Source organism: Salmo salar, chromosome 28 (assembly GCF_965601325.2).
Source record: "Salmo salar chromosome 28, fSalSal1, whole genome shotgun sequence".
NCBI lineage: Eukaryota > Metazoa > Chordata > Actinopteri > Salmoniformes > Salmonidae > Salmo > Salmo salar.
The window spans coordinates 28,081,621-28,095,275 of NC_138318.1; the positions used below are offsets into that span (position 1 = coordinate 28,081,621).

The 13,655-nt window shown below is 44.4% G+C and overlaps 1 long non-coding RNA gene across 1 annotated transcript; it reads left to right on the forward strand.

Moving 5' to 3' along the window:
• Positions 1-482: 482 nt before the first annotated feature.
• On the forward strand, positions 483-12,374 carry LOC145865616 (uncharacterized). Its single transcript, XR_014383045.1, has 2 exons — positions 483-636; positions 7,367-12,374. It is a non-coding gene; the product is annotated as an uncharacterized LOC145865616 (long non-coding RNA).
• Positions 12,375-13,655: the final 1,281 nt, after the last annotated feature.

The following is a 13,655-nucleotide window of genomic DNA, read 5'->3' on the forward strand; positions in this document are numbered from 1 at the left end:
TGGCAACCTAAAGATGACGAGTTCACGTGGGTTTCTAAATGTCAGCATGACGCCATGTCCCTTGTAGATGATGCACAATTATACCGTTTTATGTCATGAGTGCATTCAACTCTTGCAATCTTGTAACCTGCTGTGAAAGTGGGAAGTTAGTGCGCACAGGGAGATGCCATACACTACAGGGACATTCCGTACCCAAGCAGGCAAAGGCACACACACACGCTGTAGGGGAGTGATTTTTGTCTCACACATAATCGTCAAGCCCCTCACACACTGCTTCTTGCCAGGAGCATTGACGTCAATAGATTAACTACGTGGCCGAGGGGCGGATCTTCACACCCTGCCCCGCCCACAAACTCTGATTGCTCGAGAAAACATTCCATCCGGCCCTATAAGGTGGGGTTAATTACCATGTCCGTTCTCATTGGTAGATATGCACAGTGGTGTCGACCCGAGATGACAAAACTACAGAGTGCGGCCAATTGACAACAACACCAAGTGCACAGAGCTATCGATAAGTCAAAGGTCCTTTATTATCCATAATTGACCGGATATACCGCAGTGCAGGACAGAACAAAATAACATAGAGCAAATGATATTGGAAAAAGCATAAGAACAACGTGACACTATCGTTTTAGGGTAAGACCGTGTTTCCTATAGTATTTGTTATTCCAGAGTTGTGTATTCGGCTTTTACGCACGAGACTATCCTTGACCTATATTGGCTGGGTGGAAGACTAATTTCCAAAACCCTTTGTTTGCAGCTGAAATGCACAGTAGTTTCTGGCCTCATACCTTTACACAAAAGGAGTCCAAATATGTATGTTTTGATGCAGACTAACAAAAGAAAAATAAACAAACACGTTTACTTTTTCAGACTTTCTTGGACATATTTGCAAAACTGCATAATTGTCTTTGATTGTCACATATCTGCATGCCAATTAAACCTGTGTACATATGACCAGATGCTTTGATACACATATGGTTGAAATTTGCAGTCAATCAATCAATTAATCAATCAAATGTATTTATGAAGCCCTTTTTACATCAGCCGATGTCCCAAAGTGCTATACAGAAACCCAGTCTAAAACCCCAAACAGCAGGCAATGCAGATGTAGAAGCACGGTCACAAGGAAAAACTCCCTAGAAAGGCAGGAACCTAGGAAGAAACCTACAGAGGAACCAGGCCTAGAAAGGCAGGAACCCAGGAAGAAACCTAGAGAGGAACCAGGCTCTGAGGGGTGGCCAGTCCTCTTCTGGCTGTGCCGGGTGGGGATTATAACAGAACATGGCCAAGATGTTCAAACGTTCACAGATGAACAGCAGGGTCAATAATAATAATCACAGTGGTTGTAGAGGGTGCAACAGGTCAGCACCTCAGGAGTAAATGACAGTTGGCTTATCATAGCCAATCATTCAGAGTTAGAGACAGCAGGTGCAGTAGAGAGAGAGAGTCGAAAACAGCAGGTCCGGGACAAAGTAGCACGTCTGGTGAACAGGTCAGGGTTCCGAAGCCGCAGGCAGAACCGTTGAAACTGGAGCAGCAGCACGTCCAGGTGGACTGGGGACAGCAAGGAGTCATCAGGCCAAGTAGTCCTGAGGCATGGTCCTAGGGCTCAGGTCCTCTGAGAGAAGAGAAAGAGAAAGAGAGAGAATTAGAGGGAGCATACTTAAATTCACACAGGACACAGGAGAAATACTCCAGATATAACAGACTGACCCTAGCCCACCGACACAAACTATTGCAGCATAATTACTGGAGTCCTATCTGTGCATTTTTTAACCTTTATTTAACTAGGCAAGTCAGATAAGAACAAATTCTTATTTTTAGTGACAGCCTAGGAACAGTGGGTTAACTGCCTTGTTTAGGGGCAAACCATCCAGAATTTTCTTTTTTGAGAGCCCATGCTCTTACAGTGGAAAGTATAGGGTCATTCTGAAATCTAGCTCTCAGGATGCAATTCCTATGGCTTCCACTGGGTGTCAGCAGTCTATGTTCAAGGTTTCAGGCTTGTTTCTTCCAAAATGAGGAAGAATAATGCGTTTTACCACAGGGATAGACTTGGAAATTCATGTATGCGTGCGAGGAAGAGGACACGCACCTACTAATATCGTTTTCCTATTGAACATACTTCCTTCCGTGTGAAATATTATAGTTTAATTACATTTTAGGGTATCTGAGGATTAAATAGAAACGTATTTTGAGTTGTTGAAACAAAGTTTAGGGGAAGATTTTCGGAATCCTATCTTGGCATGTTGAACGATCGGATTACTCAAATCAATGGTGCCAACTAAAGACTTTTTGGGATATAAAGAAGGATTTTATCTAACAAAACAACACAACATGTTGTAGCTGGGACCCTTTGGATGACAATCAGAGGAAGATTTTCAAAAAGTAAGTGAATATTTAATCGCTATTTGTGAATTTGTGAAACCAGTGGGAAAATATTTTGATGTGGGGCGCCGTCCTCAAACAATCGCATGCATGCTTTCGCTGTAAAGCCTATTGTAAATCGGACAGTGCAGTTAGATTAACAAGAATGTACGTTTTTAACCGATATAAGACACTTGTATGTTCCTAAATGTTTACTATCCATTATTTTTAGGATTATTTATTTGAATTGCGCGCCCTCCAGTTTCACCGGAAGTTGTCCCGCTAGCGGGACGCCTAGCCTTAAGAAAGATCACCTATCAAATGTATTTGTCACATGCTTCGTAAACAACAGGTGTGGGTTAACATTGAAATGATTACCAACAATGCAGAGAGAAAGAAAATGGAGAAATAATAAAAGTAAAACATGTAATAATAGATACACAATGAGTAATGATAATGTGGTTATTTACAAGGGGTACAAGGTCATTGAGGGTTATACACTACATGACCAAAAGTAAGTGGTCACCTGCTGGTCGAACATCTCATTCCAAAATTATGGGCATTAATATGGAGTTGGTTCCCCTTTGCTGCTATTACAGCCTCCACTCTTCTGGGAAGGCTTTCCAGTAGATGGTGGAACATTGCTGCGCGGACTTGTTTCCATTCAGCCATGAGCATTAGTGAGGTCGGGCAATGATGTTGGGCGATTAGGCCTGGCTGTTCGGCGTTCCAATTCATCCCAAAGGTGTTCGATGGGGTTGAGGTCAGGGCTCTGTGCAGGCCAGTCATGTTCTTCCACACCAGTCTCAACCAACTATTTTTGTATGGAACTTGTCATGCTGAAATAGGAAAGGGCTTTCCCCAAACTGTTGCCACAAAGTTGGAAGCACAGAATCATCTAGAATGTCATTGTATGCTGTAGCAGTAAGATTTCCTTTCACTGGAACAAAGGGGGCCTAGCCCGAACCATGAAAAACAGCCCTTGACCATTATTCCTTCTCCACCAAACTTTACAGTTGGCACTATGCATTCAGGGAGGTAGCGTTCTCTTTGCATCTGCCAAACCCAGATACATCCGTCGGACTGCCAGATGGGGAAGTGTGATTCATCACTTCAGAGAACGTGTTTCCCTGCTCCAACACTCACTGGGTAATGAGTGTTACAACCGAGGACTGACTAATTGTACGTGCTATGCGCTTCAGCACTCGGCGGTCCCTTTGTGAGTTTGTTTGGCCTACCACTTCACAGCTGAGTCGTTGTTGTTCCTAGACATTTCCACTTCACAATAACAGCATTTACAGTTGACCAGGGCAGCTCTAGCAGGGCAGAAATTTGACGAAATGACTTGTTGGAAAGGTGGTATCTTATGACCCTGCCATGTTGAAAGTCACTGCGCTCTTCTGTCCAATTTGTTTTAGCACAAAAAGGGTAAATGCAGATAGTTAAATATAGAAGTTAACCAAATAGCTACCCAGACTAACTATTTAGCAGTGTTATGGCTTGGGGGTAGAAGCTGTTCAGAGTCCTGTAGGTTCCAGACTTGGAGCATCGGTACCTCTTGCCGTGCGGTAGCAGAGAGAACAGTATTTGACTTGGGTGGCTGGAGTCTTTGACAGTTTTAGGGCCTTCCTCTGACACCGCCTGGTATAGAGGTCCTGGGCCATCCGCACTACCCTCTGTAGTGCCTTGCCGTCGGATGCCATGCAGTTTCCATATGAAGCAGCGATGCAGCCAGTCAAGATGCTCTCAATGGTGCATCTGTAGGACTTTTTCAGGATCTGAGAGCCCATGACAAATCTTTTCAGACTCCTGCAGGGAAGAGGCGTTGTTGTGCCCTCTTCACGACTTTGTTGGTGTGTTTGGAGCATGATGGATCCTTAGTGATGTTGACACAGAGGAACTTGAAGCTCTCGGCCCGCTCAGCTAGAGCCCTGTCGATGTGAATGGTGGTGTGCTCAGCTCTCCGTTTCCTGCAATTCACGATCAGCTCCTTTGTTTCACTGACTTTGAGGGAGAGGTTGTTGCCCGGTCTCTAAGGCACTGCATCGCAATGCTAGCGGCGTCACTATAGATTCAGGTTAGATCCCGGGCTGTGTTGCAGCTGTCTGCAACCTGGAGACCCATGAGGCGGCGCACAATTGGCCCAGCGTCATCCACGTTATGGGAGGGTTTGGCCGGCCGGGATGTCTTTGTCCCATTGCGTTCTAACGACTCCTGTGATGGGCCGGGCGCATGCACGCTGACACGGTTGCCAGGTGTACAGTGTTTCCTCTGACACATTGGTGCGACTGGCTTCTGGGTTAAGTGAGCAGTGTGTCAAGAAGCAGTGATGCTTGGCACGGTCATGTTTCGGAGGACGCATGGCTCTCGACCTTCGCCTCTCCCGAGTCCGTACTGGAGTTGCAGCGATGGGGACAAGACTGTAACTACCAATTGGATATCACAAAAAAGGGGTAAAATGTCATTTTAGTTGCCTGGTTTGCTAGATTGACATATACGGAATCCATTTTTAAACAGATGGGTTTATAGGTGTTAAAAAACAACAGTTATTCTATTTTGGACTCCCAGGCTGCATGTTGTCATGCAGCCTGTTGTTCTTGTGTTTATACTTTTTCATAACGACATGTTTGATGTTGGACGACAATAGAATGTTCATGATGTCACTGCGACAACTGTATACAGACATGTCGATAGAAGTAGTATAAACCGGCCTCAAGTCTTGAAATCTTTTGTTAGAAAACTACCGTACTCACTGTTTAGCACATGGTCTCACATGTGAATCATTAAAGAGATGGGTGGGGCTAAGGCTTAAGAGGGTGTGAACGATTCTGAATGGGTGTAGACAAAGAAGACTTCTCCAGTAGGTGTACCAAAATATTCAAAGGCCATTTTCTCAAAAGTGGGGTTACGAGTTTATCAACTTTAAAAGCAGAATTACTTTCCCATTTGTTCCTCAACTGCAGTGTATGATATACTATTTTCTAGCTCTGAATCTCTTATCCTATGTAAAAATTAAAAATAAAAACACTTTCAAATCGAGGTGGTCGGTCACAAATGCTATGCAAATTTCCATTCAAATATGGCATTGCTGGTATGACCTTCCTTTGACTCAACCTCCTAGTAGAACTCTTGTTATTTCCAAAATAAACATGAAGTTGGAAAAAAAACAATGGGAAGTTCTTATTTGAGTTGTTAGTAATAGGAATTTTAAGGTGAATTGTTTTTCAAGAAGAGACAGTTCAAGGGTTAATGCAATATTTTACTTAGTGCAACATTTCAATTAAATTATTGATGTGTTGATGTGAGTCACCTTCGGTGCATAACATTCTAAAGTGACTTTCTCAGGTTGCCGTCTATTCTAGAACCTCAACAGAAACACAGTAGACAGGCCTATCATACAATCTGAATTAACTGAATTAGATCAAATGCTTTCTAATTCCATATGGTGGAGAGAGAGAATGGCTACTTTCCAAATAACCACACTAACATACAACTTAACATGGAGCAATGTATTGGGCATATTTTTTAAATGGAATTCTAGTGTGGATATTGGAGCGGAGCCCTACTTTCATCCAGTAGGCTACAGTTGACCTAGTGACACAGCCAGGTAACTACTGTACCTTACATAACTCTGCTAATACCATTACACTGCCTGCCACTGTGCCAGTTCTTCATGTGTGACTAGCAGACTTAATTAGATGACTGGTTCTTACCAGAGTTACTGTATCGGTAGACTGGTTCTTACCAGAGTTACTGTATCGGTAGACTGGTTCTTACCAGAGTTACTGTATCGGTAGCCGGGTTCTTACCAGAGTTACTGTATCGGTAGCCGGGTTCTTACCAGAGTTACTGTATCGGTAGACTGGTTCTTACCAGAGTTACTGTATCGGTAGACTGGTTCTTACCAGAGTTACTGTATCGGTAGACTGGTTCTTACCAGAGTTACTGTATCGGTAGACTGGTTCTTACCAGAGTTACTGTATCGGTAGACGGGTTCTTACCAGAGTTACTGTATCGGTAGACTGGTTCTTACCAGAGTTACTGTATCGGTAGACGGGTTCTTACCAGAGTTACTGTATCGGTAGACGGGTTCTTACCAGAGTTACTGTATCGGTAGACTGGTTCTTACCAGAGTTACTATATCGGTAGACTGGTTCTTACCAGAGTTACTGTATCGGTAGACTGGTTCTTACCAGAGTTACTGTATCGGTAGACTGGTTCTTACCAGAGTTACTGTATCGGTAGACTGGTTCTTACCAGAGTTACTGTATCGGTAGACTGGTTCTTACCAGAGTTACTGTATCGGTAGACTGGTTCTTACCAGAGTTACTGTATCGGTAGACTGGTTCTTACCAGAGTTACTGTATCGGTAGACTGGTTCTTATCAGAGTTACTGTATCGGTAGACTGGTTCTTACCAGAGTTACTGTATCGGTAGACTGGTTCTTACCAGAGTTACTGTATCGGTAGACTGGTTCTTACCAGAGTTACAGTATCGGTAGACTGGTTCTTACCAGAGTATCGGTAGACTGGTTCTTACCAGAGTTACTGTATCGGTAGCCGGGTTCTTACCAGAGTTACTGTATCGGTAGACTGGTTCTTACCAGAGTTACAGTATCGGTAGACTGGTTCTTACCATCTGCAGTGTAATAGTCATTGGGACTGGATGGACCGGGTTCCTCTATCTGCTGCTCAAAGCAGGATTAAACAATCAAGGACAGGTAGACTGGCAGCAGCTTGCCTGGCACCCCACTGTGTTTCCCTTACAAAGGGCCTGGAGGTTTTCCTAAACCATAACCTGGCCAGTAAACAAATAAGGGCCCAGAGTTTCTCCTTGGCCAGGACATGCTTCAGTCACACCATCCTAAGTCTGTAACTAGCACAGTCATTCCTCTGAGTAAGATCAAGTTGCCCCTAGAAACAAACTCACATGAAAACAATGCAAATGCAACGAGTGAGTGCTAGCCCTTAACCCTAACCTTTCATATCCTCCACAGGTAGGCCCATCTGTCAGGATCTTCTCACCACTCTTGGTGCCTCTCCGCTGGGGAGGATGGATGCGGAGGCAGCATCTCCGTCTCCCTCCTCCACGGTGGCGGGGCCCTCCACACTGGTGTCTGCCAGAGTGGAGGAGTAGGAAGGCGGGTTCAGGGAACATCTCTGACGGGGTGAGTTTGTTATTATTTAAGATGTGGATATTCAGTCGGCAGAGCCAAAGGTAAAGGTTCAGCATAGGGATTGACAGGTGAAAGTTTTTAAGGTAAGGTTAGAACTAAGGAGGTGAGGTTAGGGTAAGCATCAAGGTTAGGAATCATTCAATCTGCCAGCTGTAGTTACTGTAAAAGAGAATGTGTTCTTACTTCTCAATGACTTACCTGGTTGAAAAGAGTCTAAATAAATAAAACTGCCAATTATGTATGCAATTTATTTACCGTGGGTAAACAGGTGACCGTGAATCTGTGTCAGCTGCAGGAGTTGTTCACGGCGGAGGACCCAGCTGGGCTCCCAAGTGGCACAGCGGTCTATGGCACTGCTTCTCAGTGCAAGAGGCTCTATAATATCCGGCAGTGATTGGGAGTCCCATAGGGCGGTGCACAATTGGCCCAGCATCGTCCGGGTTTGGCCGGGGTAGGCCGTCATTGTAAATAAGAATTTCTTAACTGACTTGCCTAGTTAAATAAAAGGTTATATATATATATATATATATACATACATACATACATACATACATACATATAGTTGAAGTCGGAAGTTTACATACAGTTAGGTTGGAGTCATTAAAACTAATTTTTCAACCATTCCACAAATTTCTTGTGAACAAACTATAGTTTCGGCAAGTCGGTTAGGACATCTACTTTGTGCATGACACAAGTCATTTTTCCAACAATTGTTTACAGACAGATTATTTCACTTATCTCAATTCCAGTGGGTCAGAAGTTTACATACACTAATTTGACTGTGCCTTTAAACAGCTTGGAAAATTCCAGAAAATAATGTCATGGCTTTAGAAGCTTCTGATAGGCTAATTGACATAATTTGAGTCAATTGGACGTGTACCTGTGGATGTATTTCAAGGCCTACCTTCAAACTCAGTGCCTCTTTGCTTGACATAATGGGAAAATCAAAATAAATCAGTCAAGACCTCAGAAAAACAATTGTAGACCTCCACAAGTCTGGTTCATCCTTGGGAGCGATTTCCAAACGCCTGAAGGCACCACGTTCATCTGTACAAACAATAGTACGCAAGTATAAACACCATGGGACCATGGAGCTGTCATACCGCTCAGGAAGGAGACGCGTTCTGTCTCCTAGAGATGAACATACTTTGGTGCGAAAAGTGCAAATCAATCCCAGAACAACAGCAAAGGACCTTGTGAAGATGCTGGAGGAAACAGGTACAAAAGTATCTATATCCACAGTAAAACGAGTCCTATATCGACATAACCTGAAAGGCCGCTCAGCAAGGAAGAAGCCACTGCTCCAAAACCGACATTAAAAAGCCAGACTACGGTTTGTAACTGCACATGGGGACAAAGATCATACTTTTTGGAGAAATGTCCTCTGGTCTGATGAAACAAAAATGGAACAATTTGGCCATAATGACCATCATTATGTTTGGAGGAAAAAGGGGGATGCTCGCAAGCCAAAGAACACCATCCCAACCGTGAAGCAGGGGGGTGGCAGCATCATGTTGTGGGGGTGCTTTGCTGCAGGAGGGACTGGTGCACTTCACAAAATAGATGGCATCATGAGGCAGGAAAATGATGTGGATATATTGAAGCAACATCTCAAGACATCAGTCAGGAAGTTAAAGCTTGGTTGCAAATGGATCTTCCAAATGGACAATGACCCCAAGCATACTTCCAAAGTTGTGGGAAAATGGCTTAAGGACAACAAAGTCAAGGTAATTGGAGTGGCCATCACAAGGCCCTGATCTCAATCCTATAGAAAATTTGTGTGCCGAACTGATAAAGCGTATGCGAGCAAGGAGGCCGATAAACCTGACTCAGTTACGCCAGCTCTGTGAGGAGGAATGGGCCAAAATTCACCCAACTTATTGTGGGAAGCTTGTGGAAGGCTACCCAAAACGTTTGACCCAAGTTCAACAATTTAAAGGCAATGCTCCCAAATACTAATTGGGTGTATGTAAACTTCTGACCCACTGGGAATGTGATGAAAGAAATAATTGCTGAAATAAATAATTCTCTCTACTATTATTCTGACATTTCACATTCTTAAAATAAAGTGGTGATCCTATCTGACCTAAGATAGGGACTTTTTACTGGGATTAAATGTCAGGAATCTGAGTTTAAATGAATTTGGCTAAGGTGTATGTAAACTTCTGACTTCAACTGTGTATGTGTATATATATATATATATATATACTGCTCTAAAAAATAAAGGGAACACTAAAATAACACATCCTAGATCTGAATGAATGAAATAATCTTATTAAATACTTTTTTCTTTTCATAGTTGAATGTGCTGACAACAAAATCACACAAAAATAATCAATGGAAATCCAATTTATCAACTCATGGAGGTCTGGATTTGGAGTCACACTCAAAATTAAAGTGGAAAACCACACTACAGGCTGATCCAACTTTGACATAATGTCCTTAAAACAAGTCAAAATGAGGCTCAGTAGTGTGTGTGGCCTCCACGTGCCTGTATGACCTCCCTACAACGCCTGGGCATGCTCCTGATGAGGTGGCGGATGGTCTCCTGAGGGATCTCCTCCCAGACCTGGACTAAAGCATCCGCCAACTCCTGGACAGTCTGTGGTGCAACGTGGCGTTGGTGGATGGAGCGAGACATGATGTCCCAGATGTGCTCAATTGGATTCAGGTCTGGGGAACGGGCGGGCCAGTCCATAGCATCAATGCCTTCCTCTTGCAGGAACTGCTGACACACTCCAGCCACATGAGGTCTAGCATTGTCTTGCATTAGGAGGAACCCAGGGCCAACCGTACCAGCATATGGTCTCACAAGGGGTCTGAGGATCTCATCTCGGTACCAAATGGCAGTCAGGCTAACTCTGGCGAGCACATGGAGGGCTTTGCATCCCCCCAAAGAAATGCCACCCCACACCATGACTGACCCACCACCAAACCGGTCATGGTGGAGGATGTTGCAGGCAGCAGAACATTCTCCACGGCATCTCCAGACTCTTTCACGTCTGTCACATGTGCTCAGTGTGAACCTGCTTTCATCTGTGAAGAGCACAGGGCGCCAGTGGCGAATTTGCCAATCTTGGTGTTCTCTGGCAAATGCCAAACGTCCTGCACGGTGTTGGGCTGTAAGCACAACCCCCACATGTGGACGTCGGGCCCTCATACCACCCTCATGGAGTCTGTTTCTGACCGTTTGAGCAGACACATGCACATTTGTGGCCTGCTGGAGGTCATTTTGCAGGGCTCTGGCAGTGCTCCTCCTGCTCCTCCTCGCACAAAGGCGGAGGTAGCGGTCCTGCTGCTGGGTTGTTGCCCTCCTACGGCCTCATCCACGTCTCCTGATGTACTGGCCTGTCTCCTGGTAGCGCCTCCATGCTCTGGACACTACGCTGACAGACACAGCAAACCTTCTTGCCACAGCTCGCATTGATGTGCCATCCTGGATGAGCTGCACTACCTGAGCCACTTGTGTGGGTTGTAGACTCCGTCTCATGCTACCACTAGAGTGAAAGCACCGCCAGCATTCAAAAGTGACCAAAACATCAGCCAGGAAGCATAGGAACTGAGAAGTGGTCTGTGGTCACCACCTGCAGAACCACTCCTTTATTGGGGGTGTCTTGTTAATTGCCTATAATTTCCACCTGTTGTCTATACCATTTGCACAACAGCATGTGAAATTTATTGTCAATCAGTGTTGCTTCCTAAGTGGACAGTTTGATTTCACAGAAGTGCGATTGACTTGGAGTTACATTGTGTTGTTTAAGTGTTTCCTTTATTTTTTTGAGCAGTGTATATATATATATACACTGCTCAAAAAAATATATATATATAGCTTCTAAACAGCTTCTACCCCAAGCCAAATGGCTACCCAGACTATTTGCAGTGCCAACCCCCCCCCCACCCCTCTTTACACCGCTGCTACTCTCTGTTGTCATCTATGCATAGTCACTTCAATAACTCTACCTACATGTACATACTGCCTCAAATAACCGGTGGCCCCGCACATTGACTATGTATGGGAACAGTGTCTCCTGACCCCTCCTGTCTCAGCCTCCAGTATTCATGCTGCAGTAGTTTGTGTCGGGGGGCTAGGGTCAGTCTGTCACATCTGGAGTATTTCTCTTGTCTTTTCCGGTGTCCTGTGTGAATTTAAATATGCTCTCTCTAATTCTCTCTTTCTTTCTTTCTTTCCTTCTCTCTCTCGGAGGACCTGAGCCCTAGGACCATGCCTCAGGACTACCTGGCTTGATGACACCTTGCTGTCCCCAGTTCACCTGGCCGTGCTGCTGCTCCAGTTCTAACTGTTCTGCCTGCAGCTATGGAACCCTGACCTGTTCACCGGACGTGCTACCTGTCCCAGACCTGCTGGAACCCTGACCTATTCACCGGACGTGCTACCTGTCCCAGACCTGCTGTTTTCAACTCTCTAGAGACAGCAGGAGCGGTAGAGATACTCTCAAAGATCGGCTATGAAAAGCCAACTGACACTTACTCTTGTGTTACTGACTTGTTGCACCCTCGACAACTACTATGATTACTATTATTTGACCATGCTGGTCATTTATGAACATTTGAACATCTTGGCCATGTGCTGTTATAATCTCCACCCGGCACAGCCAGAAGAGGACTGGCCACCCCTCATAGCCTGGTTCCTCTCTAGGTTTCTTCCTAGGTTTTGGCCTTTCTAGGGAGTTTTTCCTAGCCACCGTGCTTCTACACCTGCATTGCTTGCTGTTTGGGGTTTTAGGCTGGGTTTCTGTACAACACTTTGAGATATCAGCTGATGTAAGAAGAGCTATATAAATACATTTGATTTGGGTACCCCCCTGTATATAGTCTCGCTATTGTTATTTTACTGCTGCTCTTTAATTACTTTATCTCATCTGTGTTTTTTTGAAACTGCATTGTTGGTTAGGAGCTCGTAAGTAAGCATTTCACTGTAAGGTCTACCTCTGTTGTATTCGGCGCATGTGACTCATACAATTTGATTTGAAACTGGATCTACAAGATGGGGAACTGGAGATTTGATGGCCTCTGTTGTTCCAAACACTCGTTTGTCTCATGTGACTCTTTCGCACTGCATATGAGCATCCCGTACCAAACCTTGAACCATAAATGTCAAGGTGCATCAACAGAAAGAAAGTAAAGGAAAATTTGTTGATTTCAACTGGAAAGGAGAGATTTAGAAGAAAGTCAACATTTAGACATTCTAGGTAGATCTGCTATTTCCCCCTTTAGTACCCACACAGGCTCTCAGTAGATCTGCTGTTTCCTCCTTTAGTACCCACACAGGCTCTCAGTAGATCTGCTGTTTCCCCCTTTAGTACCCACACAGGCTCTCAGTAGATCTGCTGTTTCCTCCTTTAGTACCCACACAGGCTCTCAGTAGATCTGCTGTTTCCTCCTTTAGTACCCACACAGGCTCTCAGTAGATCTGCTGTTTCCCCCTTTAGTACCCACACAGGCTCTCAGTAGAACCGCTGTTTCCTCCTTTAGTACCCACACAGGCTCTCAGTAGATCTGCTGTTTCCCCCTTTAGTACCCACACAGGCTCTCAGTAGATCTGCTGTTTCCCCCTTTAGTACCCACACAGGCTCTCAGTAGATCTGCTGTTTCCCCCTTTAGTACCCACACAGGCTCTCAGTAGATCTGCTGTTTCCCCCTTTAGTACCCACACAGGCTCTCAGTAGAACCGCTGTTTCCTCCTTTAGTACCCACACAGGCTCTCAGTTGAGCTTGTGTCGCTTGACATTTTAGACCGGTTTCTACTCAGAAACCAACGGCATCAGAAGCCAGCTAGCTCAGCTACACAGTCACTGTTTTTTTACATTTTTAACCGTGGTCTCTTTCACGGATGAGCCCTGCACGAACACAACAATTACACTATACCCGTCTATATACACACACACATCAATTTCGCTATACCCATCTATATACACACATCAATTACACTATACATGAAAAACACACAACACAAAAAGCTAAACAAAATCATATGAAACAAACACAATCTTCAGTAAAAAAAAATTAAAAATCTAACAAATCCTTGGTTCTCTATAAAACTTTCAGATCGTGTTAAAATGAGACATCAGAGAATAACATTACTCTTCTG